This window comes from Cervus canadensis, chromosome 7 (genome assembly GCF_019320065.1).
Source record: "Cervus canadensis isolate Bull #8, Minnesota chromosome 7, ASM1932006v1, whole genome shotgun sequence".
NCBI lineage: Eukaryota > Metazoa > Chordata > Mammalia > Artiodactyla > Cervidae > Cervus > Cervus canadensis.
The window spans coordinates 128,797-154,341 of record NC_057392.1 but is presented as its reverse complement, the minus strand read 5'-3'; the positions used below and the strand labels follow the sequence as shown (position 1 = coordinate 154,341).

The 25,545-nt window shown below is 37.0% G+C and overlaps 2 pseudogenes; both read right to left on the bottom strand.

Moving 5' to 3' along the window:
- Nucleotides 1–941: 941 nt before the first annotated feature.
- Nucleotides 942–1,865, bottom strand: LOC122444919 (annotated as a pseudogene).
- A 13,549-nt stretch (nucleotides 1,866–15,414) lies between these two features.
- Nucleotides 15,415–18,182, bottom strand: LOC122445093 (annotated as a pseudogene).
- Between the last annotated feature and the right edge of the window lie 7,363 nt (nucleotides 18,183–25,545).

Here is a 25,545-nt window from a genome sequence, read left to right as displayed (position 1 = left end):
GATTAGTAAACCTCTCTTGGCTTCAATTTCCTTCTCTGTAAAGTGGGGATATTGATAATGGAACCACTAGTTTATTACATGTATATATAAACTGAGGTGAATGCACCTGGTAGTTAAAATGTTCATTTAATGTAAATATTAATATATGTAGGAGGCCTACAGAGCAACAGCTTTGAAACCTAACTATGCTTTTATGTTGAGATTTGTGAAAAATGCTTAACCTTTTTCAAATGGTTCTTCAAGTTTTAGTATAGAAAGACAAAATGTTCCCTTTATATTCAAGAAACACTGTGATCCATGAAGTTAAGAAAATTAGAGCACATTAAGAGTAATCTCAAAATTTCTGGTTTATTTTGTATTCCAAAGAAGAACTAGAGATAGATTATGAATTATCTGTTTTTCCTTTTGTGGGTGTCTCTCTTTTTGCTTTTGGTAAATTCAAGGTATATTAAGAAAAAAAGTAAGCTGGGATTTCCACACTCAAATGTCCCTTCCACATGTATCTATTGAAGAATTTCTGTCCCCTATTTGCTTTAACACAGACTAAGCAAAAAAGGGAAAAAAAAATTTTGAGATCAAGATTCTATGGAAAAAAAAAAAAACAATTTCATCCAGATAAATGAAGAATTTACTAAAGCAGCAGTAAGACTCTAGGAAGAAAAAAAAACTTATTCTACAGTCAACAAAGTAAGGGTCTATGCTTGTTCTTCCCATTGTCCAGTCTGAATCTATGAACACGAACACTGAAGCCTTGGTAAAGTGCAGCAAAATTTATGAATGTGCCTAAAATACACCTAGTCATTAAATCATCAGTAAGTATTAGATTCTAGATATTTATTTTCTGCCAGTGATCTGCAAATTCTTAGTATTCTTTCACAACTTAACAACAGGTACAGTCCTCCCTAGGTACACAAATGATACTAAATTGGCTCATGACTACTCTAAGTAATTCTCTTCTTCAACAAACTCCGCATGGCATTTTTAACCTCTGCATATCTCACTGTATAAATAATAGGATTTAGCATGGTAGTGAAGATTGCAAAGAACACAGCCACCCACTTGTCTGTAGGGTAAGTGCCTACGGGGCGCAAGTGAGTTAATATACAAGGGACAAAAAAGCATACCACTACTGTAAAGTGGAAGCCACATGTAGAGAGGGCTTTGCGCCTTCCTTCAGAGCCATGGGATTTCTGAGAGCTCAATATGACTATGTAAGAGACCCAACAACATGGAGAAAATAAGCACTCATATGCCCCCACTGTTAGTTGCCACCACCATTCCGGGTCGGTAGGTGTCGCTGCAGGCAAGTTCCATCAGGGAGAAGAAATCACACATGAAGTGGTCAATGACATTGGGACCACAGAAGGTCAAGTCGGCCATGAAGAGAATCTGCACAGTGGCATGTAGGATCCCCCCGATCCAGGACATCACCACCAGGAGCTGGCAGAGCCCTTTTCGCATGATGGTTGTGTAGTGCCGAGGTTTGCAGATAGCCGCATAGCGGTCATAGACCATGGCGATGAGGATGATCTCTGATGCTCCCAGAAAGTGCTCCACAAAGAGCTGAGTCAGGCAGCCACCCCGGAGATGATTCTCCTCTGGTGCAGCAGGTCAATGATCAATTTGGGCGTGCTCACACAGGTGAAGAAGGCATCTAAGAAGGACAAGTGAGTGAGAAAGAAGTACATGGGAGCGGAAAGAGTGGGACTGAGGGAGATGGTGACGACAATGAGCAAGTTGGCCAGCACAGTGAATAGGAAAATGAACAGAAAGACGGTGAAGAATATTTTCTGTAAGTGTGGATTCTGCTTGTGTCCCAGGGGAACAAATTCAGTCACATTATTGGGCAGTGTAAGGATGTCCATTTAGGAAATAACCATCTTTCCTGGGCCCCTAATTACCTACAATGGAAGAAAGAGGGATAACTTTTAATCCTGAAAGGATTGTGGTCTGAATTTCTGAGAACAAAAATCGTGCAGTCATTTTAACAGTGGAGCATGTCCTTGGCAATTTTGTCCCAGTACTTCTTTCAAGTCTTCCTGCTTCTTACAGGATGGCATTTTAGCTTCAGACACCTGTCCCCTGTCAACTGTAAAATATCTATAGGGGCAAGATCTGATGTGCAGTTTACTGAGAAAACACTGGGCTATCTGCATGAGACATGGATTTTCATTCTGGTTCCAACTCCGTGTGCTGTCCTAAGTCATCGAAGTACTCCATGACTCCAGCCCTCCTCTATCATCTTACAAATTTAATTCTCAGATCTTGTAAGTGCGGCCCACAAGTAAGAGTTATTTTCTCTTTCATGGGTATTTACATTTGAACCCTTTGCTCAAACTGTGGAAAGGAAGACAACATCAATAAATATCTGTCATAAACTAGATGTTTTGGGAAATGATTATAAGTCTTTGGTGACACATTCTGTCTGGTCCCTTTCAGAACTCACATACTATTCAAGTGTGTTTCCTCGCTTACCGTAGTGCCTGGCATAGTGTCTGAAGTGCCTGAAACATACTAGATGATACTAGATGATGCATAAATACTTTGTGAATTGCCATTTTCCATGGGTAAGAGTATGACTCTTCCCCAGAATGTTCTTGCTGCTGCTGCTAAGTCACATCAGTCGTGTCCGACTCTGTGCGACCCCATAGACGGCAGCCCACCAGGCTCCCCCGTCCCTGGGACTCTCCAGGCAGGAACACTGGAGTGGGTTGCCATTTCCTTCTCCAATGCATGAAAGTGAAAAGTGAAAATGAAGTCACTCATTCGTGTCCGACTCTTAGCGACCCCATGGACTGCAGCCTACCAGGCTCCTCTGTCCATGGGATTTTCCAGGCAAGAGTACTGGAGTGGGGTGCCATTGCCTTCTCCCAGAATGTTCTTACATTACAGTAAAAATCCACCTGCAATTCAGGAGACCCGGGTTCAATCCCAGGGTCAGGAAGATTGCCTGGAGAAAGAAATGGCAACCCCCTTCAGTAATGTTGCCTGGAAAATTCCATGGACAGAGGAGTCTAGCCGGCTACAGTTCATGGGGTCCCAAAAGAGTTGGACACAACTTGGCAACTAAACAACAACAACCAGACTGTGAACCTAAGAGGAATTAGTGCTCTTTTTCTCTTGCTCTGTTTGTTATTTTTCTCTACTTGATGAGAAACATAAATAAACATTTGAAAGGCAGTGCTTTCTAGTTTAATAGTTTTTGACACCCTTTATGGGGTAAGTATGAAAATAATTCATTGTCTCTGGGAAAGAATATATTATTGGATCATTTTACTTTCAAGATAATTATGGCATTTTTATTGATATTTTTATTCTCTAAAACTATGTTCCACATAAAATTTAGCATAATCATATCAGTCATATTCAGGCTAGCTTCTCTAGACTTGGATTGAAAAAAAAATTGCATGAAGTTTTTCAGTACACAAGAATTTTTTTAAGCAAAGGAAATCCTTATTTTCAGAGTTCTAAAAATAAAATGTAATGTAGAGAACAGAACAAAATAGTCTTCTAGGTAAAACAGATAATGTACTACACATATAAACATGTACACACAGACTTGGCTTCCTAGGTGGCTCAGTGGTGAAGAATCTGCCTGCCAAAGCAGGAGATGTGGGTTCAATCCCTGGATCAGGAAGATCCCCTAGAGAGGGGAAAGGCAACCCACTCCAGTATTCTTGCCTGGGAAATTCCATGGACAGAACACCCTACAGTCCATGGGATCACAAAGGGTCAGACACACCTTAGTGACTAAACAAAGGTAATACACAGACTAACAGAAACATATATAAAACCTTTTACTTGTGATAAGCACTTATTACAAGTTCACTTATTCAATAAGCATTCAATAAGCAGATTAGTGTGCATGTTAATACATATTGTTCACACAGTCATAAAGAGTGTCCCTGTTAAATACACTTAGTGGCTGAAATTTCATTACCAAAGAGCAGCAAGGCATCCTTCCATTATAAGCATGAGTTGCCCACTCTTTATGTTTCTGCTACATGCATTCTCATGCCTTCTTCTCCTATCTTCCCAGAGTACCCAACATCATCATTCCTGGTTACAGGATACTTCATTACTAAAAGAATAAGAAATCTGGGGGCATAACTTCTGAACAAAAAGAGATGAGAAAATATAAATGTAATGAACTCTATTCTACAAAAAAATTAAGTCTTTCTTTTCCAAGATAAATGGGTACAGAGGCTTATTGTGTAATCACCTAAATTAAGTCTTATACATATGCGGACACAAAGTGCAGCAGTCCAACCAAATTTCCTTATTCTGAGGTGGGATCCCCAACAGATCAGAAATGAAATGAAATGACATAAAGCAAGGTTAGATGCAATTACCAAAAGCTTTTTGAAAATAACTAGGAAGAAGCAGAAATAACTTTTTCATATTTCTTTGTTTCCACAATACTCTTTCTACTAACAAATCCTATGGAAAATATTTTAGAGAAGAAATATTAATATTTACAAGTATGCTCGACACAGTTATTATGATCTGTGGGAAATTTAGAAATGATGTGGATTGTTCAACACTGGAGAAACAGATGATTACAGTATAGTGCATCTCTTTAACCAATGTGTAGTTTTTAACAGGTGCTTTTAAAAATTGTGAAATATCATACTAACATTCTGTAAAGTCAAGAAAATTGTAGATGCTCTTTTAAATTATATAATTATTCCAACTAATTTAATTCTAACTAATTGCAGTATGATTCTAACTAGTTTAAAATCATATCAATACAAAGAGATATTTTTACTTCTAAGTTGGTGGCATCATACTTGAATCTGTCATTCTTGATGTTTTGTATGATGAAAAAGGAATCTCAGTGTCAGGTGAGGATGAGGGGTAATTATATGATTTGTCGATTATATTTAATTCTCAGAGTCCATGATTATACAATTTCCTGGGGGAAAAAAAAAAGACTAACCTGTGAACGTGTCTGACATAGGTTCCAGCAACAGTTACTTCACCAAGAAAGAAGCAAAATTGTAAACTAGCAAAATACCAACTAGCTCAGCTACAATAAGCATATTTTCTGATTTATAAATGGAATCTTTGGATAAGCTTTCAAAGCACTTCTATATATCATGTTTGGGGGCAAATTCTGTAAAGTTTCTTAGCTGTCGCTAACAGGACCTCAGAGGTATTACATCATCATTAGCAGCTCTGCCAATGATTCAAGTATTTCAGGTAAGTTAACCTAACAGTGGAGGAGAAGTTCTATAGTACTCATCTTTAATTTTGAGCTTTTCCTTGAGTCTACATGAAGGTCAAATACTATAAGAGAAAAAAACTTTGAATACTTACGAAATTAGCTTTTTTATAACAAATGAGCTTAGTATGGAGATTGAATATTTAGTATTGTATAAGTAAAATATTTAGGCAGTGAACTATATGAATTTTTAATTTTTACTATAATATTTTAAATTGATCTACCATCCATGCCAGTCATAATTTTTAAATACTGCCTTCAGATTTACTTTGAGTGATCAGTTCTAAGTCCTATTATAATATTGGCACTTCACATCAGGTAAATTTTACAGTACTTTTTCAAAGTAGTTGTTTCTTGTGCCAATTCTGGATTTAGATTGACATGATAATGATGAAAATAATTTACTCTTCAATTGTATTCAGAGATGGTAAAATGTATTTTTTCATTTAAATTTAATTGTACAACATCCATATGGAATTGAAAAAATAGGCAATAATATTGGCAATTTATAACAAGGAAATAGAAGATGGGGGATAAGAAAGCCATTTGCCAAGTGGAAATAAGATGCCAGTTCACTAGATCCTGGACCAGGCTCCTTACTTTTAAATTAATATTTTACAAGTAGAGTGACATTACATGTTTATGCTGCCACCAACTGTAAAGCTCAGTATAATTATGTACTGAAAGAAATCAGTACTAACATTTAAAATAATTTTGTAAATGAATGTAATACAGTTTGACTCAGGAATATTCCTGCATAGAAACAGCCTCACTCAACATGTTCAAATACACTTTCATTAATAAGAAAAATAAATTGGACATAACTGTCAACTAGTTTCAGAGAATCTGGTCATTATGAGCAACACGTGTCACACAGGAAAAGAGTTTAGGAAAACTGAAAACTTGTAACTAAACCTAGTTTGACTAGACACATCCATATTATTGTGCTGTGATATTTGTGATGGCATATGCCAAAGGCAATCTGAATGAAGATTTGAAAAAAATAAAGAACTATAAGGGATATGGATGTTTTCTGAAGTGTTGTCATGAAAGTGTCTTGAACTTGTCTTTCAACTCTGGAATTAAAGCCAGAGTCATATCAGAATTAACATGTACTGACAAAGTCATTGTTCCCAACCTCATAAAGATTGATGTCTATTCAAAATGGCCCATTGAGTGATCATCCAGCTTCTGCTTAAATATCTACAGTGTGGTTAAAGAGACAACTTTAGAACCTCTATACCTGTCTAGTCCAGCACCCCAGGGCCTAGTCAAGCATGAAAAGGAAAAAAGAGTAGAGTTAGCTCTAAATCTGTGAAGACTGTCCATAAAAATAATTATTCAAAGAAGACTTCCTGAAGCTATACCAGGAAAGTCATGTCTAGAATACAAATTCAAGAACAGAGTGATTAAAATCCCTGGAGAGATAGAAATACAGATTCTCAAACTTGAAGGATAAACCAGAAACAAAGCAGAAGAAATAACACGTAGATTTTACCATCATTGATAAGAAACTAGGTGAGGTATGTTATGATGTTTGATATTTTCAGAGACTAATTTTACAAAACCACATACCTAACAAATTATTCTTATGGGCAGCTTCATTCATTTAAATACATAGAGAAACATGTTCTAAAAATAATAAAACCTTCAAGAGCACAAGTCACATTAGTCTACTCCAAAAGACTCTCAACCCAGAAGGGCATTTCCTAAGTTGTTTACCAGGAATGGAAAAGTTTCTGTAGTTCGACTGTGGTCTCAAAACTCTTCCAGATACACTTCTAATTGAAGTAGAAACAAATATAACAATCTTTGTGCCAATTATCATATTGTCATGGGCAGAATCACAGAATGCAGAAACAATGTACCTCGGTAAACTATTTGCAGAAAAAGGAAAAACTGTTTAAAGAAGATGATGGTGTGTGTGTGTTTGTGTGTGTGTGTGTGTGTGTGTGTGTGTGTGTGAATCACTCAGTCATGTCTGACTGTGAGACTGCATGGAGTGTAGCTTGCCAGGCTCCTCTGTCCATGGAAATCTCAAGGCAAGAATACTGTAGTGGGTAGCCATTAGCTTCTCCAGGAGATCTTCCCATCACAGGGACTGAACCCAGGTCTCCTGCATTGCAGGTGGATTCTTTCCCATCTAAACCCCCAGGGAAAAGCCCTGGTGAAATAAAGTTCCTGTATCCTAAAAATCATTGCAGATGGTGATTGCAGCCATGAAATTAAAAGACGCTTACTCCTTGGAAGGAAAGTTATGACCAACCTAGACAGCATATTAAAGAGCAGAGACATTACTTTGCCAACAAAGGTCCATCTAGTCAAAGCTATGGTTTTTCCATAGCTTTGTGATTCATGGGTCGCAAAGAGTCAGACACAACTGAGTGACTGAAATGAACTGAACTGAATCTTGAAGTAGTGTGCCTCATTACATCTTCATAACCATGATATGTGTGCTAAATAATTTTGCATTATGAAGTCTACAGATTTCTTCAACAAAGCGTATACTACTCATGTCGGTTCAGTTCAGTTCAGTTGCTCAGTCATGTCTGACTCTTTGAGACCCCATGGACTTCAGCACACCAGGCCTCCCTGTCCATCACCAACTCCAAGAGCTTATTCAAACTCATGTCCATTAAATTGGTGATGCAATCCAAGCATCTCAACCTTTGTCATCCCCTTCTCCTCCAGCCTTCAACCTTTCCCAGCATCACAGTCTTTTCAAATGAGTCAGTTCTTCTAATCAAGTGGCCAAAGGATTGGAGTTTCAGTTTCAACATCAGTCCTTCCAATGAATATTCAGGATTGATTTCCTTTAGGATGGAGTGGTTGAATCTCCTTGCTGTCCAAGGAACTCTCAAGAGTCTTCTACAACACCACCAGGTCAAAAGCATAAATTCTTCAGCACTCAGCTTTCTTTATAGTCCAACTCTCACATCCATACATGACTACTGGAAAAACCATAGCTTTGACTAGATGGACCTTTGTTGGAAAAGTAATGCCTCTGCTTTTTAATATGCTATCTAGTTTCGTCATAACTTTTCTTCCAAGGAGAAAGTGTCTTCTAATTTCATGGCTGCAGTCACCACCTGCAGTGATTTTGAAGCCCCCCAAAATAGTCTGTCAATGTTTCCAATGTTTCCCCATCCATTTGCCATGAAGTGATGAGTCCAGATGCCATGATTTTAGTTTTCTGAATGTTGAGCTTTAAGCCAACTTTTTCACTCTCCTCTTTCACTTTCATCAAGAGGCTCTTTAGTTTTTCTTCACTTTCTGCCATAAAGGTGGTGTCATCTGCATATCCAAGGTTACTGATATTTCTCTTGGCAATCTTGATTCCAGTTTGTGCTTCATCCAGCCCAGCATTTCTCATGATGTACTCTGCATATAAGTTAAATAAGCAGGGTGACAATATACAGCCTTGACACACTCCTTTGCCTATTTGGAACCTGTCTGATTTTCCATATTTAATTCTAAGTATTGCTTCCTGACCTGCATACAGATCTCTCAGGAGGCAGGTCAGGTAGTCTGGTATTCCCATCTCTTTCAGAATTTTCCACAGTTTTTTGTGGTCCAACGACTATGCCAATATAGTCAATAAAGCAGAAGTATATGTTTTTCTGGAACTCTCTTGCTTTTTTTGATGATCCAGCTGATGTTGGCAATTTGATCTCTGGTTCCTCTGCCTTTTCTAAATCCAGCTTGAATATCTGGAAGTTCACATTTCATGTATTGCTTAAGTCTGGCTTGGAGAATTTTGAGCATTACTTTACTCACGTGTGAGGTAAGTGTAATTTTGCAGCAGTTTGAGCATTCTTTGGCATTGCCTTTCTTTGGGATTGGAATGAAAACTGACCTTTTCCAGTCCTGTGGCCACTGCTGAGTTTCCCAATTTGGTGGCATATTGAGTACAGCACTTTCACAGCATCATCTTTTAGGATTTGAAATAACTCAACTGAATTCCATCGCCTCCACTAGCTTTGTTCATAGTGATGTCTCCTAAGGCCCACTTGACCTCACATTCCAGGATGTCTGGCTCTAGGCTGGTCATGATACCATCGTGATTATCTGTGTCATGGAGATCTTTTTTTGTATAGTTCTTCTGTGTATTCTTGCCATCTCTTCTTAATATCTTCTGCTTCTCTTAGGTCCATACCATTTCTGTCCTTTATTGTGATCATCTTTGCTACTCATGTAGTGGGGAGGCTGAATCTTTCTATCAAAAGAAGAAACTATAAACACATCGATGACATATACACAGACTTGTATTTTAGTAGCCAACCTCATTTTGGAAAAGAGCTAAAATTCATTCAGAACAAAATTTTGTTTACCTGAGTAATTCTTTGGGCAATTTAAAAGTAAAGATCCCTGTGTTCTTTTTATATATCTCTTATAAATAGTCTCGTAAAGCAGTTTTCAAGACTTCCAACTCAAGGAAATAAGTATTATAGAAACTTCCTAATAAGTAAAGTGTTTTCTGTATATGTTTGACTATGTGTTTTTGAAAAACACTTTCATTTGTTGGCTACAAATAATTGTTAACAAAACAGTGTAACTTCCTATGGCATATAAACAAAGAGTTTTTCACCAACCAAACCATAATCAAACACCAGCCCTGAAGGGATTCTGTATAATGAAAACATTAGAGGATATGGAATAAAAGTATTCAGGCTCAAAGTTGACATGTGTTTTATGATCTAGTTATTTAATCTTTCTGATCCTCCACTGTTTTCTATAAAGTATGTTCACTAAATTTTAATTTTATAATTTTTTTTCATTTGGAAACACTTTAAAATTTAGTCAACAGTTTAAATATAATGCAATTAATTATCATTCATTATCATTAATTATTTTAAATATAAATATAATATATAAATATATTGTATATATTTATATAATATAAATATAATATATAAATGAATATAAATATTTATGTTTCTATAAATTTATATAAATATTTATAAATATATAAATATATATTTATATAATATAATTATAATTACATTAATTATTATCACTGACAATTTTACCCAACAGGGCAAGAAATAAAATACAATTTAAATATTAGGAGTATCAAGTGTGTGTCAAGAGAGTATTGGCAAGTGTCTTCCTTCTATTTTATATTTCACATCATCATAAATGCCAGTAAGCCATACAGCTTTCTGAGTACTGATTACTTAAATCACAGGCACCTTATACAACTCTATAATGAAAAAGGAAAAATAAAACTTCTATTACTAAAAAGGAAGAAAGAGTCTGATGAAATGCTGTTTTTGGTGATGTCTTTTGAAGTGTGTGAAAGACTATCACATTTAAATTTAGGAGAATGCAGATCTAAATACTACCTCTGCCTATGTTGTAGAAGTCCTGTTAGTGTCATTGAGGGGTTTGGGAAAGTCTTTATAGTAATAAAAGATGAAAATATAAAGATCATGAAAATATCAAGATTACCTTTGCCTTCTCCAGTGGATCTTCCCAAACCCAGGAATTGAACACAGGTCTCCCTCATTGCAGCAGGATTCTTTATCAACTGAGCTACCAGGGAATCCATATAAAATATGAACATATAATGATCATGATAGAAATAAAATCTTCATATTGGCTCACCTCTTATTTGAAATTGTATTCCTATTTAATAACATTTTAATGACATTTTCCCGTCTATATTCCTTACTGTGTAGATAACAGTATTACTGGTATGATTTTACCCTTGGGAAAAGTAATTACTGGTTGCAGGTACATAAATATATAGGTTACAGAGAACAAGACAACAACTCTGATGTGGAAGCCACAGGTAGGCAGGGCTTCGTCCTCCCTGTGAGTCCTCGACATGCACAGGAACAACACACAGAATATCAGTGACATTACAAAAGCATTGACAAGGAGTGCCAACACCAGCAGCAGCCAAGAAACCATCAAAGAAAGTGTCAGTGCAGACATGGTGTATTGGGGGAAAATGTCACACATGAAATGGCCCAAGATGTTGGGGCCACAGAATGGGACCCAGAAAATGACTAGGTTCTGCACAGCCAATTGGAGAAAACTCATTGCCCAACACACCTCCACCAGCAGGAAGCATCTGTGATGGTTCATGATGGTGACATAATGCAGATATAGCACATACACACTGCAGATGGCCACTTATTGGTCATAGGCTATGACCACAAAAGGACAATCTCTGAAGCTCCCAAGAAATGTTCAATGAAGAGCTGTGCCATGCAGCCCCCGAAGGAGACAGTTTTTGAATCAGAAAGCAAATCAACTATCATTTTCAGTGTTATGAAAGGGGGATAGCAGACATTTATCAAGGACAGGAAGGTCAGGAAGAAATTTAACAGGGAGTTCAAAGTCTAGCTGCAAATTATAGTCACCACAGCAAGCAGGTTGCCCATGACAGTGACAATGTAGGTGATATATAACATAAAAATAGAATTCTTTGTATCTGAGGATTCTGGGTAAGTTGCATTAGAATGACTTTAGTCACACTCGTCTTGTTTTATTCCATTTGAGTGCTGTTGATGAATTCAGAAGTGGAGAACTGATTTGTAAAGACAAAACTTTTAATAGCAAAGAGATGAGAAATTTATATTTTGGGATTCTGGCTAAGTCCAACACATTTTAATAATAAATGATATTTTTTCCTTGGTGTGTAGGTGGAGAAGAAGCACACTACCTTTTCTATTTTATAGGAAGAGTAAACTTTCAAGGCCATTTAATTCAGCTTACTACAAGGATTCTCAGGTCCTTCTCCCACACCTTCTGACAGTGCTCCCTGATTCTTTGCAGGAGGACACCCAGGCCCAGGTGCTCACCATGTAGTAAACCTGAGAGTTTGTCAAGCAAGAAAAAATGTTAAAAACACTTCCTTAAAAGTTAAAATACATTGTACAACAACCAGATGTGATCTGCATACCATTTATACACAGTCTAATTTTCTCCTTTCTTCCATGTAAAAGCACTTAAATAAGTCTGAGATATAGGCCTGTATCTGCCATCACCTCTTATCAGTTATCACTTAAATCAGAGTCTGACTCACACTGTTGTTCAATAAAATTAGGTGAATAAACTAAGTTGGAAGACTCTCCCTGTGTCTTCTTTTTTCAGGTCAACTCCAAAAATGGTGCTTACTCTCTTTCTTAAAAAGACAAAACAAACAAACAAACAAAAAACAATTAAATAAACTGTTGAGAAAATGGATAAAAATATTCCTTTCTCCCACTAGGATCTCTCACTTTCTCCACCCTAAGCACTTTTTCCCTGGTCTGCTTCAACCATCTCCCTTGCCTCCTAGCCAAGATGTAGCACTAGTTGAATATTAGTAGGCAGGTAAGAAGAAAATAAGAAATGTCATGAGGTTTACTGTCCTGGTTCCTGTTATGGTTTGTCAATGGCTGGGTGACTTTAGCTGAGGCTGCACCTTTTGGATGGACCTTCTGGGTTCCTGAGATCTCTTTCTCTCCCCTCGATCTCACAGGCTTTATTGTGGTAATGGCTTCCTACTGGAGCTGGGTCCTTGGTGGTACTATATTATCCCTTATTAGTTTCCCACAATTCTATCCATAACTTAATAGGTTATCATGTTAAACTATTTCAATTTCCCATTTTAAATATCTTTTTCTTTTTCTTGTCAGTTTTCCAATGGGTGTAGAAAGTTTGTTTGCAGATGGTGACTGTAGTCATGAAATTAAAAGATGCTTGCTCCTTGGAAGAAAATCTTTGACAAACCTAGATAGCATATTAAAAAGCTGTGACATTACTTTGCCAACAAAGGTCCATATAGTTAAAGCTATGGTTTTTCCATTAGTCATGTATGGATGTGAGAGTTGGACCATAAAGAAGGCTGAGCACCAAAGAACTGATGCTTTTGAACTGTGGTGTTGAAGAAGACTCTTGAGAATCCCTTGGGCTGCAAACAGATCAAACCAGTCAGTCCTAAAGGAAATCAATCCTGAATATTCATTGGAAGGACTGATGCTGAAGCTGAAGCTCCAATACTTTGGCCACCTGATATGAAGAACTGACTCATTTGAAAAGACCTTGATGCTGGGAAAGATTGAAGGCAGGAGGAGAAGGGGATGATAGAGGGTGATGGTTGGATGGCATCACCAACTTGATGGACATGAGTTTGAGCAGGCTCTGGGAGATGGTGAAGAACAGGGAAGGTTGGAGTTCTGCAGTTCATGGGGTCTCAAAGAGTTGGACACAGCTGAGTGACTGATGGAATTTCATCATCTCTACTAGATTTGTTGGCAAGAATTGAGATCCTTAAATTAGTTCCTGAATTTATCTAATTATTGAAAGATCTGTTCCACCAGTTCCCCTGGAGCACTGAGTGCCTCACTGAATTCCCCTGAATCCCCCTCAGGGTGTGTTGAAGGTCAGCAGCTATAGCAGCACATGATTCAATGTCTACAGAGGCAGATGGCAAATACTCTTTTTGTTGTTCAGTCATTGGCAAATACACTTGGTGTATTCAGTTGCAGTGCTAATTTTAATTTGACAGTGCTGTATCATCCCTTATTGGCTTCCCTCAACATCATCCATATCTTGATAAACTATCATTTTAAACTCTCTAATATCCCATTTAAAATATGCCTGTCTTTTGTGTTTTCCAATGGAAGAGGGAAGTTTGTGATTTCTTTCTTTGTAAAAATAAATAAAATATGTGAGAAAATATATTCCCTTTAACAAATTTATTTTATTTTTAAAACATCCGTACTTCTTTTGATAAATAACTGTTAAATAAACTTAACTTTGGTCAGGAAAAATTATCCTGAAAGACTGATACATAACATAAAGATTATTGGGTGTCTTCATGGAAATCTATGTGTTATCTTTAGCACTGTCATGGAGTTAGATGATTCTATGGAATTCATACATTATACTGCCTTTAGCTAGTTTACAAATCAGTAAGTTATAGAAGAGTGGTAAAAATTCAAACAATTCTATTCATAAAAATGCAAGTTTGGGGTTGATATTTATTTGATTTTCCTTACCACTCCAGTTAAAAAGTTTTGCATTTATTTTAAATTCATGACACTTCCCTAAATGAACAATGTAAAGGTGGATTTTCCTTTTGACTGATTGTATGACTCTAGGCAAACCTGATAAACTTAAAAAGGTAATATGACATCCATTTGGGGGAAAAGTAAGTCTTGGTTATTTTTCTGCACATGCATCATATTCAATCAATTTTTTAAAATTAACATCCTAAAGATGATTAATATTACACACTGTAATGTTCTTCATCAATCTTATCATACTAAGAAATAGAAACAAAATAATATGTGTAAAGTATCTTGCAGATTAAAAAGTCATATAAATCAAATATCAATATGGGCTGTCTTTGTGTGAAGAGGTCTAAACTGAGATTTATATAATACTTCTTAATCTTTCTTTTTTTTCTGAAATCTGTACTACACCTCATTAATTCTGAAAAAGATCACATTATTTAAGAGAAAAGCATGAGAAAAAAACTTACACTAAATAACTAAATAAACTCATTGTGTCAGGGGAGTCTGTAATTTCATTAGTTCTGCCTCACCGCATCAAAGATTGGAAACTGCGGACCCAGTGTTACAGCTTGATTACAGCTCAGAGTTTCATTCAGCAACTAAAGGAAAGTATACCCTGGATGTGTGAGGGTAGGCGATCTCAAAGGAAAAGTCTCAGTCTGTCTTGGCTTCCTCTTTTTATACGTTTTGTCTCCTCCCCTCTAAGCCTGCCCTATGCAAATTGCGCTAGCCAAGAAGCGGGTGTGTTTGCTTCACCTGATGTTCTCACTCCGGTCCTGTGGATTTTCTTTTGTTCCATTTTTGCGGGCTTTTCTTTGTCTTTTAGCCACTGCCATTTTGGACTCCTTTTTCCTATTTTAACTACCTAATAATCATATAGAACATAAATATATAGGTTTAATAAAGTCATTTTATGCCCAAAGCTATACATATTTTCTAAGCAAATTGTGTAAATCTTAAAAACCTATTTCAAGCAAAATATAAACTTTGAAATAAGAAGTCATTAAAATGTTAAAATTATATTTTGATCATGGGAAATATTCAGATAATAAATCTTTTCATCATGACTAAGTTAATAATCCTGAGGAGATATTTACTGCAGTTAAATAATGACGCAAGGTGTTCTTGGGAAGAGCAATTCTTCACTGAAAATTGGTCATTCATTTTCCTGTTGCCTCATGTTCTTTTTCTGATCCAGAGCTTTCCCATGGCATTTTGCATCTCACTGTTTCTCAGAGTATAGATTAGAGGGCATATCATAGGGGTGATAATGGTTTAAAACACAGCTAAGGATTTATCAATGGATAAGATGGAAGCAAAGGAGAAAAGGAAAGATATTCCCATTTGAATGCACAGTTCCAAAGAATAGCAAGGAGAGATAAGAAAGCCTTCTTCAGCAATCAATGCAAAGAAATAGAGGAAAACCACAGATTGGGAAAGACTAGAGATCTCTTCAAGAAAATTAGAGATACCAAGGGAACATTTCATGCAAAGATGGGTTTGATAAAGGACAGAAAGTGTATGGACCTAACAGAAGCAGAAGATATTAAGAAGAGGTGGCAAGAATACACAGAAGAACTGTACAAAAAAGATCTTCACAACCCAGATAATCATGATGGTGTGATCACTCATCTAGAGCCAGACATCCTGGAATGTGAAGTCAAGTGGGCCTTAGAAATCATCACTATAAACAAAGCTAGTGGAGGTGATGGAATTCCAGTTGAGCTATTTCAAATCTTGAAAGATGATTCTGTGAAGGTGCTGCACTCAATATGCCAGCAAATTTGGAAAACTCAGCAGTGGCCACAGGACTGAAAAAGGTATATTTTCATTCCAATCCCAAAGAAAGGCAATCTGAAAGAATGCTCAAACTACCACACAATTGCACTCATCTCACACGCTAGTAAAGTAATGCTCAAAATTCTCCAAGCCAGGCTTCAGCAATATGTGAACCATGAACTTCCAGATGTTCAAGCTGGTTTTAGAAAAGGCAGAGGAACCAGAGATCAAATTGCCAACAACCACTGGATCATTGAAAAAGCAAGAGAGTTCCAGAAGAACATCTATTTCTGCTATATTGACTATGCCAAAGCCTTTGACTGTGTGGATCACAACAAACTGTGGAAAATCCTGAAAGAGCTGGGAATACCAGACCACCTGACCTGCCTCTTGAGAAACCTGTATGCAGGTCAGGAAGCAACAGTTAGAACTGGACATGGAACAATAGAGTGGTTCCAAACAGAAATAGGAGTATGTCAAGGCTGTATATTGTCACCGTGCTTATTTAACTTATATGCAGAGTACATCATGAGAAACGCTGGGCTGCAAGAAGCACAAGCTGGAATCAAGACGGCCAGGAGAAATATTAATAACCTCAGCTATGCAGATGACACCACTCTGATGGCAGAAAGTGAAGAGGGACTAAAATGCCTGTTGATGAAAGTGAAAGAGGAGAGTGAGAAAGTTGGCTCAAAGCTCAACATTCAGAAAACTAAGGTCATGGCATCTAGTCCCATCACTTCAGGGGAAATAGATGGGGAAACAGTGGAAACAGTGTTAGACTTTATTTTTTGGGGGGTTCCAAAATCACTGCAGATGGTGATTGCAGCCGTGGCATTAAAAGACTCTTACTCTTTGGAAGGAAAGTTATGACCAACCTAGATAGCATATTAAAAAGCAGAGACATTGCTTTGCCAACAAAGGTCCGTCTAGTCAAGGCTATGGTTTTTCCAGTGGTCATGTATGGATGTGAGAGTTGGACTGTGAAGAAAGTTGAGCGCTGAAAAATTGATGCTTTTGAACTGTGGTGTTGGAGAAGACTCTTGAGAGTCCCTTGGGCTGCAAGGAAATCCAACCAGTCCATCCTAGAGGAGATCAGTCCTGGGTGTTCATTGAAAGGACAGATGCTTAAAGCTGAAACTCCAATACTTTGGCCACCTCATGTGAAGAATTGACTCATTGGAAAAGACCCTGATGCTGGGAGGGATTGAGGGCAGGAGAAGGGGATGACAGAGGATGAGATGGCTGGATGGCATCACCAACTCGATGGACATGAGTTTGAGTAAACTCCGGGAGTTGTGGTGGACAGGGAGGCCTGGCATGCTGTGATTCATGGTGTCACAAAATGTCAGACACGACTGAGTGACTGAACTGAACTGAAGATGGAAGGAAGTCTCACATACAGAAATATACAGGGCACAAAGAAGAGGCACACCACAATGATGTGGGAGCCACAAGTTGACAAGGCTTTTGCCTCCCTTCCTTACTAATATTCTTCAGGGAGTGCAGAATGATCTCATAGGTTATGAGTAAGAGCATGAAGAGGACCAAACAGATTATGCAATCATTGGCAACCACTATGATGACAATAATGTGGGCTTCAGTGTAGGCCAGTTTTAACAAAGGGTACATGTCACACATGGAGTGGTCAATAACATTGGGGCCACAGAAGGGAATATTTTAAACAAAGAGAATATTAACTATAGCGTGTAACAGTCCACCAACCCAAGCCAACAGCAATAGCAGGATACACAATTGCTGATTCATGATTGTCACATAATGCAAGGGTTTGCAAATGGCCACATTGCGTTCATAGGCCATGACGGCCAGGAGTAAAATCTCAGCACCACCAAAAAATGCTCTGTAAAGAGATGAATCATGCAAGTTTGGAGTGAAATGGTTTTCTTCTCATAGAGTAAGTCTATAAATGTGTTTGGGTTAACTGTAGTAGCATAAACAGCATCCTTAAATGATAAGTAGCCAAGAAAGATATACATAGGGGCATTCAGGGTTGGGCTGAATACCACAGTCAGGACAATGAGTAGGTTGCCCACCATGGTCACAATGTAAATGAGCAAGAACAAGACAAATAATATTTTCTGATCCTGGTTGCTCTGAGAGAGCCCCAAGAGGACAAACTCAGTCACATTGTTCCTTGTTTCCATAGTGTTCTGTGTGTTTTATTTCAGAGCTTAGGACACAATTATCTATAAAAATAATTGTTACTTATGACTTTCTGAAGTCTTGTGATAATTTATTTATTCATTGAAAAATAAGTCTTGTGATTTATTATATTCTGGTACTTTCAGATATTATAATACAATGCTGTGAGAGTTCTCTGGTAGTCCAGTGGTTAGGACTCAGTGCTTTCACTGCAGTGGCCTGGGGTTCAACCCCTGGTTGGAGAACTAAGATCCTACAAGTCACATGGGGCAGCCAAAAAAGAAAAGAAAAGGCTGATTAAAACATATTGCCTGATCACAACAATCTTATAGACCAAGGCAAGTGATAAAAGACCATATGTGAGAAAACTACATGGCATTAAATAAATGAGGTAGCACAACTAGCTTACCAACTAGAAGCAATTTAAATTGTACATATAGCTAGTACCTTACACAAAAATAAACATTTATTAAAGGCCTAAAAATAGTAAAGCAAGATTTACTTCATATTTACTTTCCAGTTAATGAAGGAGGTGAGTTTCTACATTCTAGGACTGGATAATTCTTCTTAACCAATCATTTAAACCCAAAATAGATATATTTGATGATTTCAAAAAAGTTTATAGAGATTTAGGATACAATACCACAGTGCCAATTGACAAAATTAATTTGAAAAAAAAAAAACACAAAACTTGACTTCAGAGGATATACAACAAGCAAATATCTAAGATAAACAAAGATCTCTAAGAAATTAAATAGTAAATGATTAGAATATAAAATTAATAAAAATATAAACAATCTATTAAAGGAAGTATATCCCTAAATGGTCAATAAACATGATAGGATGCTGAAGCTCACCTATGAACAGAAAAGTAGGACTCAAATAATACTTGCTTACTACAGCATTCCTTGGGTTCTTGAAAGCCACTCAATAATGGTCTACAAATGTTACCTTACCTTTTAATATTTGAGCACATTAACAGGCTATGTTAAGAGAGCATATAAATTGAAACTATCATCAAATTTACAAATATCTGCCCATGAAAATTCCCCAAATCCTTGTACTTGAAATTAATTTCTAAGAATATCTTTGAGAAGGTAAATTTCTTGGACCATTAAATTAAAAAATACCCAAAAATTGTGGAATAGAGTAGAAGGAATTTTCAATATTTTAGTAATCACAAAGAATTCCTAACACAGCTATTTATGAAAATCACAAAGAAGAGCTCTTCAAAGGTGAATTCTTACCCCACCAACATACTCTTGCAAGATAGAAAGCCTAAAACAGAATTCTCTGTCTAAATATACTTCCTGATTATCTGCATAAAGAGAGCCTTTAAATGCATGTTCTGGTCTTTGATGCCATCTCCCTTGGCCCTCATACACTGATGCCATCTCTGGGAACATGAAGAGCAAGATACATGCAGCATCACTGTATCTTGAACTGGTTCCATGTGACCAACTCTTTCCATAATTATAGGAAATTAAATCATCTCAGTCTTTCAGAAACTTTGCATTTCATGTTGTTGGGATTTTCAAAATTAGCTAATATTAATACCCTGTTACCTAAAAGACTTTGAATATTGGTATTGAACAGAAACACAAATTTTTCATTGTTGCAGGATTTTTTCTGATGACAAATGTTAAATCAACATTTTGATTTAGCATTTGATTCTCTCTCAGGGAGAGAAAAAAAATTACAAACTTTGTACAAACTATTTACAATAAAAATTTTGCCATTGGTGTTTATACCAAGGAAAATTAAATAGTGAAATGATCTTTGCAACGTTTTGATTCTTAGTCTCTTACTGACCTGTCTTCATACAGCATTATTAAATTTGAATTTATTGAAGGATAGATAATAATTTCATATACATACTTTTATTATGATTTGAGGCCATCATTTCAATTCAAGAAGAATCCTGTCATGTGATTTCTGCTACAGACAAATACAGTCTGAAGTAAAGGTAAAAGTCTACCAACACTTTGTCTACATTTAACGGCAGCACATATTATTGAGTCATTCAGTTGGTGCATCTGCAAGGGAGATTCTCATCTAATTAAATTCTCTGGAACCCTAATCATTGTTTTGAAGTAGACTATCTCCAGAGATGCCACCAGGATTATCATCATGCGGAAGAGAATTTACAGAACCTTAATCTGGGGAAAGTCATAGAAAACAACTTGAGGTCATATCACCAAAAGGGAAAAGTCCATTTTATACACAAATAAAGTATGTAAATCCTTGTTTAAATCATGACCTTCAAAATAGACATATCTGTTTAGGCTTTGTTTTTGAAGATGATATCTGAACTGATTTCTGGAAATAATAAATGCTAATTTCAGAAAAGGCCTTTTAAAGTCCAGATCAAGTGCAGATAAAGTCCAATTTGGTGGTGTTTTTCACTCACTAAGTTATGTGTGACTCTTTGTGATCCCATGAACCACAGCACACCAGCCTTTCCTATCCTTCACTATCTCCCAGAATTTGCTTAAACTCATGTCCTTTGAAGTGGTGATGCCATCCAACCATCTCATTCTCAGTTGCCCCCTTTTCCTTTCATCCTCAATTTTCCCCAGCATCAGGGGCTTTCCCAGTGAATCGACTCTTTGCCTCTGGTGGCCAAAGAACTGGAGCTTCCACTTTCAGTATCAGTCCTTCCAGTTAATATTCAGGGTTGATTTCCATTAGGATTGACTGGCTTGATTTCCTTGTTGTCAAGGGACTCTCAATGGTCTTCTCCAGCACCACAGTTCAAAAGCATCAATTCTTCAGTACTCAACCTTCTTTATGCTTCAACTCTCATATCTATACATGACCACTGGAAGAACTATAGTCCTGACTACATAGAATTTTGTCAGCAAAGTGGTGTCTCCGTTTTTTAATGCTCTGTCTAGATTTGTCATAACTTTTTCCCCAAGGAATGGCTACAGTCACCATTCACAGTGATTTTGGAGCCCAAGCAAATAAAATCTGTCACTATTTCCAATGTTTCCCCATCTATTTGCCATGAAGTGATGGGACTGGATACCATGATCTTCATGATATCATCAAGATACCATGATCTTTTTTGAAAGTTGAGTTTTTTTCCCAATTATTTTTATTAGTTGGAGGCTAATTACTTTACAATATTGTAGTGGTTTTTGCCATACAGTGGCATGAATCAGCCATGGATTTACATTTGTTCCCCATCCTGAACCCCCATCCCACTTCCCTCCCCATCCCATCCCTCTGGGTCATCCCAGTGCACCAGCCCCGAGCACTTGTCTCATGCATCCCACCTGGACTGGCGATCTGTTTCACACTTGATAATATACATGTTTCGATGCTATTCTCTCAGATCATCCCACACTCGCCTTCTCCCATAGAGTCCAAAAGTCTGTTCTATACATCTGTGTTTCTTTTTCTGTCTTGCATATAGGGTTATCAATACCATCATTCTAAATTACATATATATGCGTTAGTATACTGTATTGGTGTTTTCCTTTCTGGCTTACTTCACTCTGTATAATAGGCTCCAGTTTCATCCACCTCATTAGAACTGATTCAAATGAATTCTTTTTAATGGCTGAGTAATAGTGCATTGTGTATATGTACCACAGCTTTCTTATCCATTCGTCTGCTGATGGGCGTCCAGGTTGCTTCCATGTCCTGGCTGCTATAAACAGTGCTGCAATGAACATTGGGGTGCACCTGTCTCTTTTAGATCTGGTTTCCTCAGTGTGTATGCCCAGGAGTGGGATTGCTGGGTCATATGGCAGTTCTATTTCCAGTTTTTTAAGGAATCTCCACATTGTTCTCCATAGTGGCTGTACTAGTTTGCATTCCCACCAACAGTGTAAGAGGGTTCCCTTTTCTCCACAGCCTCTCCAACATTTATTGCTTGTAGACTTTTGAACAGCAGCCATTCTGACTGGCGTGTAATGGTACCTCATTGTGGTTTTGATTTGCATTTCTCTGATAATGACTGATGTGGAACATCTTTTCATGTGTTTGTTAGCCATCTGTATGTCTTCTTTGGAAAAATGTCTGTTTAGATCTTTGGCCCATTTTTTGATTGGGTCATTTATTTTTCTGGAGTTGAGCTGCAGGAGTTGCTTGTATATTTTTGAGATTAATCCTTTGTCTGTTGCTTCATTTGCTATTATTTTCTCCCATTCTGAAGGCTGTCTTTTCACCTTGCTTATAGTTTCCTTTGTTGTGCAAAAGCTTTTAAGTTTCGTTAGGTCCCATTTGTTTAGTTTTGCTTTTATTTCCAATATTCTGTGAGGTGGGTCATAGAGGATCTTGCTGTGATTTATGTTGGAGTGTTTTGCCTATGTTCTCCTCTAGGAGTTTTATAGTTTCTGGTCTTACATTTAGATCATTAATCCATTTTGAGTTTATTTTTGTGTATGGTGTTAGAAAGTGTTCTAATTTCATTCTTTTACAAGTGGTTGACCAGTTTTCCCAGTACCACTTGTTAAAGAGGTTGTCTTTTTTCCATTGTATATCCTTGCCTCCTTTGTCAAAGATAAGATGTCCATAGGTAGATTTATCTCTGGGCTTTCTATTTTGTTCCATTGATCTATATTTCTGTCTTTGTGCCAGTACCATACTGTCTTGATGACTGTGACTTTGTAGTAGAGTCTGAAGTCAGGCAGGTTGATTCCTCCAGTTCCATTATTCTTTCTCAAGATTGCTTTGGCTATTCGAGGTTTTTTGTATTTCCATACAAATTGTGAAATTATTTGTTCTAGTTCTGCGAAGAATACCATTGGTAGCTTGATAGGGATTGCATTGAATCTATATATTGCTTTGGGTAGTATACTCATTTTCACAATATTGATTCTTCCAATCCACGCACAAGGTATAGTTCTCCATCTGTTTGTGTCCTCTTTGATTTCTTTCATCAGTGTTTCATAGTTTTCTATGTATAGGTCTTTTGTTTCTTTAGGTAGATGTACTCCTAAGTATTTTATTCTTTTTGTTGCAAGATGGGAAAATCCTAGAACTCAGTTGGTTTCTCATCTCTTATTGATCTGCTTCTTATTTCTCCCAACTAGGCTTCACTGGTGGCTCAGAGGTTAAAGTGTCTGCCTGAAATGCGGGAGACCCAGGTTCAATCCCTGGGTTGGGAAGATCCCCTGGAGAAGGAAATGGCAACCCACTCCAGTACTCTTGCCTGGAAAATCCATGGATGGAGGAGCCTGGTAGCCTACAGTCCACAGGGTCGCAAAGAGTTGGACACGACTGAGCGACATCACTTTCAGTGTCTTAAAAATAATCAGTGCGTATTGTTTCTGGTTTGTTTTCTTTTTCTTACAAAACTCTATGTGGATATTTAGAGCAGTTTTAATCATAATTGCAAATAGCTGGAAACAGTCAAAATGTATCTTAGTTTAGAGTAAAGATAAAGAATGGTGATAGATCCATAAATTGGAATATTATTCAGCAATAAAATGAATAAACTCCTGGTTAACACAATAATATGCATAAATTATGTGATGTGTATGATACTAAGAACAAGAATCTGTATTTAAAAGACTACAGAGTAGACCTAATCTTACATATATAAAAAGCAAATAATCACACCAAAACTCAGAACTACAAAACAAATCCAACAACTTTTCAGGGTATAAAATCAACATATTGAAACGTCATATCTACATATATTTACAGTGAACTACCCAAAACAGAAATTATTAATTATTAAATTAAATAATCCCATTTACAATAGCATCAACAAGAATTGAATACATGGGAATAAATGTACACTGAAAACTAGATGACACTAATGAAAGAAATGAAAGACACAAGGATGTCCCATGCTTATGAATTGAAAGAATTCAATTGTCAAATATTGTCAAAGTGAACACACTATCAAAATCAGTATGGAAAAGATTAACAATCCAAGAAAACTTATAAAGCTCATTCATAAGCAGTTCATAGAAAAGAAATGCAAATCAGTGAAAACCTAGGAACAGATGCCCAAATGGATGGCATGCTGGCAATAACTATGAACATCAAAATTTTAGATACATCAAAAGTTGACTCAGTGCTAATTCTATGTGCAAAATTTCAATAACTTCAATGCAAAATAATTTAACATTGAAAAACACTGGTGAAAACATGAACATATGCATCAATTGTAGAGCAGACTCATAACAAAGTTAAGCAGTATAAGAGAACTAGAATGAGTTAGATCTCTGTAAATTGGTATGTAAAGATCATCAGGAGGGTGGGGCAATAAAATGCAAAATTTATATACTGAAACATAAACCAAACACAGGTGAAAACATGCTTAAGTTTATGATTATTACTTGAAGAATCTTAAGAAAAGAAAAGATATAGTGAGTATAATATTTTAATTACTACTAACCATCATACCTATAATGCTTATTTAACAAATTAAAATATTATACTAAAATTTCATATGTAAGACAAATGAAATTGAATAATATGAATACAGCACTAAACAGTTTAACTACTATATAGAATGAAGGTAAAGATAAGAATCTGGTTAAAAATTTAAAAAAAGAATGAGAAGGTAATAAAATAAAGTGGATAGTAATTTGAAACTGCTGCTGCTGCTAGATCACTTCAGTCATGTCCGACTCTGTGTGACCCCATAGACAGCAGCCCACCAGGCTCCACCATCACTGGGATTCTCCAGGCAAGAACACTGGAGTGGGTTGCTATTTCCTCCTCCAATGTATGAAAGTGAAAAGTGAAAGTGAAGTGCTCAGTCGTGTCCAACTCCTAGCGACCCCATAGACTGCAGCCTACCAGGCTCCTCCATCCATAGAATTTTCCAGGCAAGAGTACTGGAGTGGGGTGCCATTGCCTTCTGCGAATTTGAAACTAGCAACTCTATAAAAATTTCATTTGTTATTGTTGTTGTTCAATCACTAAGTCATGTCTGACTCTCTGTGGCTTCATGAATGACAGCATGCCAGGCTCCTCTGTCCACCACTATTTCCTGGAGTTTGTTCAGATTCTGTCCACTGACTCTGTGATGCTATCTGACCATCTCATCCTCTGCCAGCCCCTTCTCCTTTTGCCATCAATCTCCCAGCATCAGGGTCTTTTCAAATGAACCAGCTCTTCACAACAAGTGGCCAAAATATTGGAGCTTCACCTTTAGCATCAGTTTTTCCAATGAATATTCATACTTAATTTCCTTTAGGATTGACTGGTTTGATCTCCTTTCTGTCCAAGGGGCTCTTAAGAATGTTCTCCAGCCCCACAATTCAAAAGCATTAGTTCTTCTGTGCTCAGCTTTCTTTGTGGTCTGACTCTCACATCAATATATGATGCCTGGAAAAAACATAGCTTTGACTATACAGACCATTGTTGGCAAAGTGATGTCTCTGCTTTTTAATA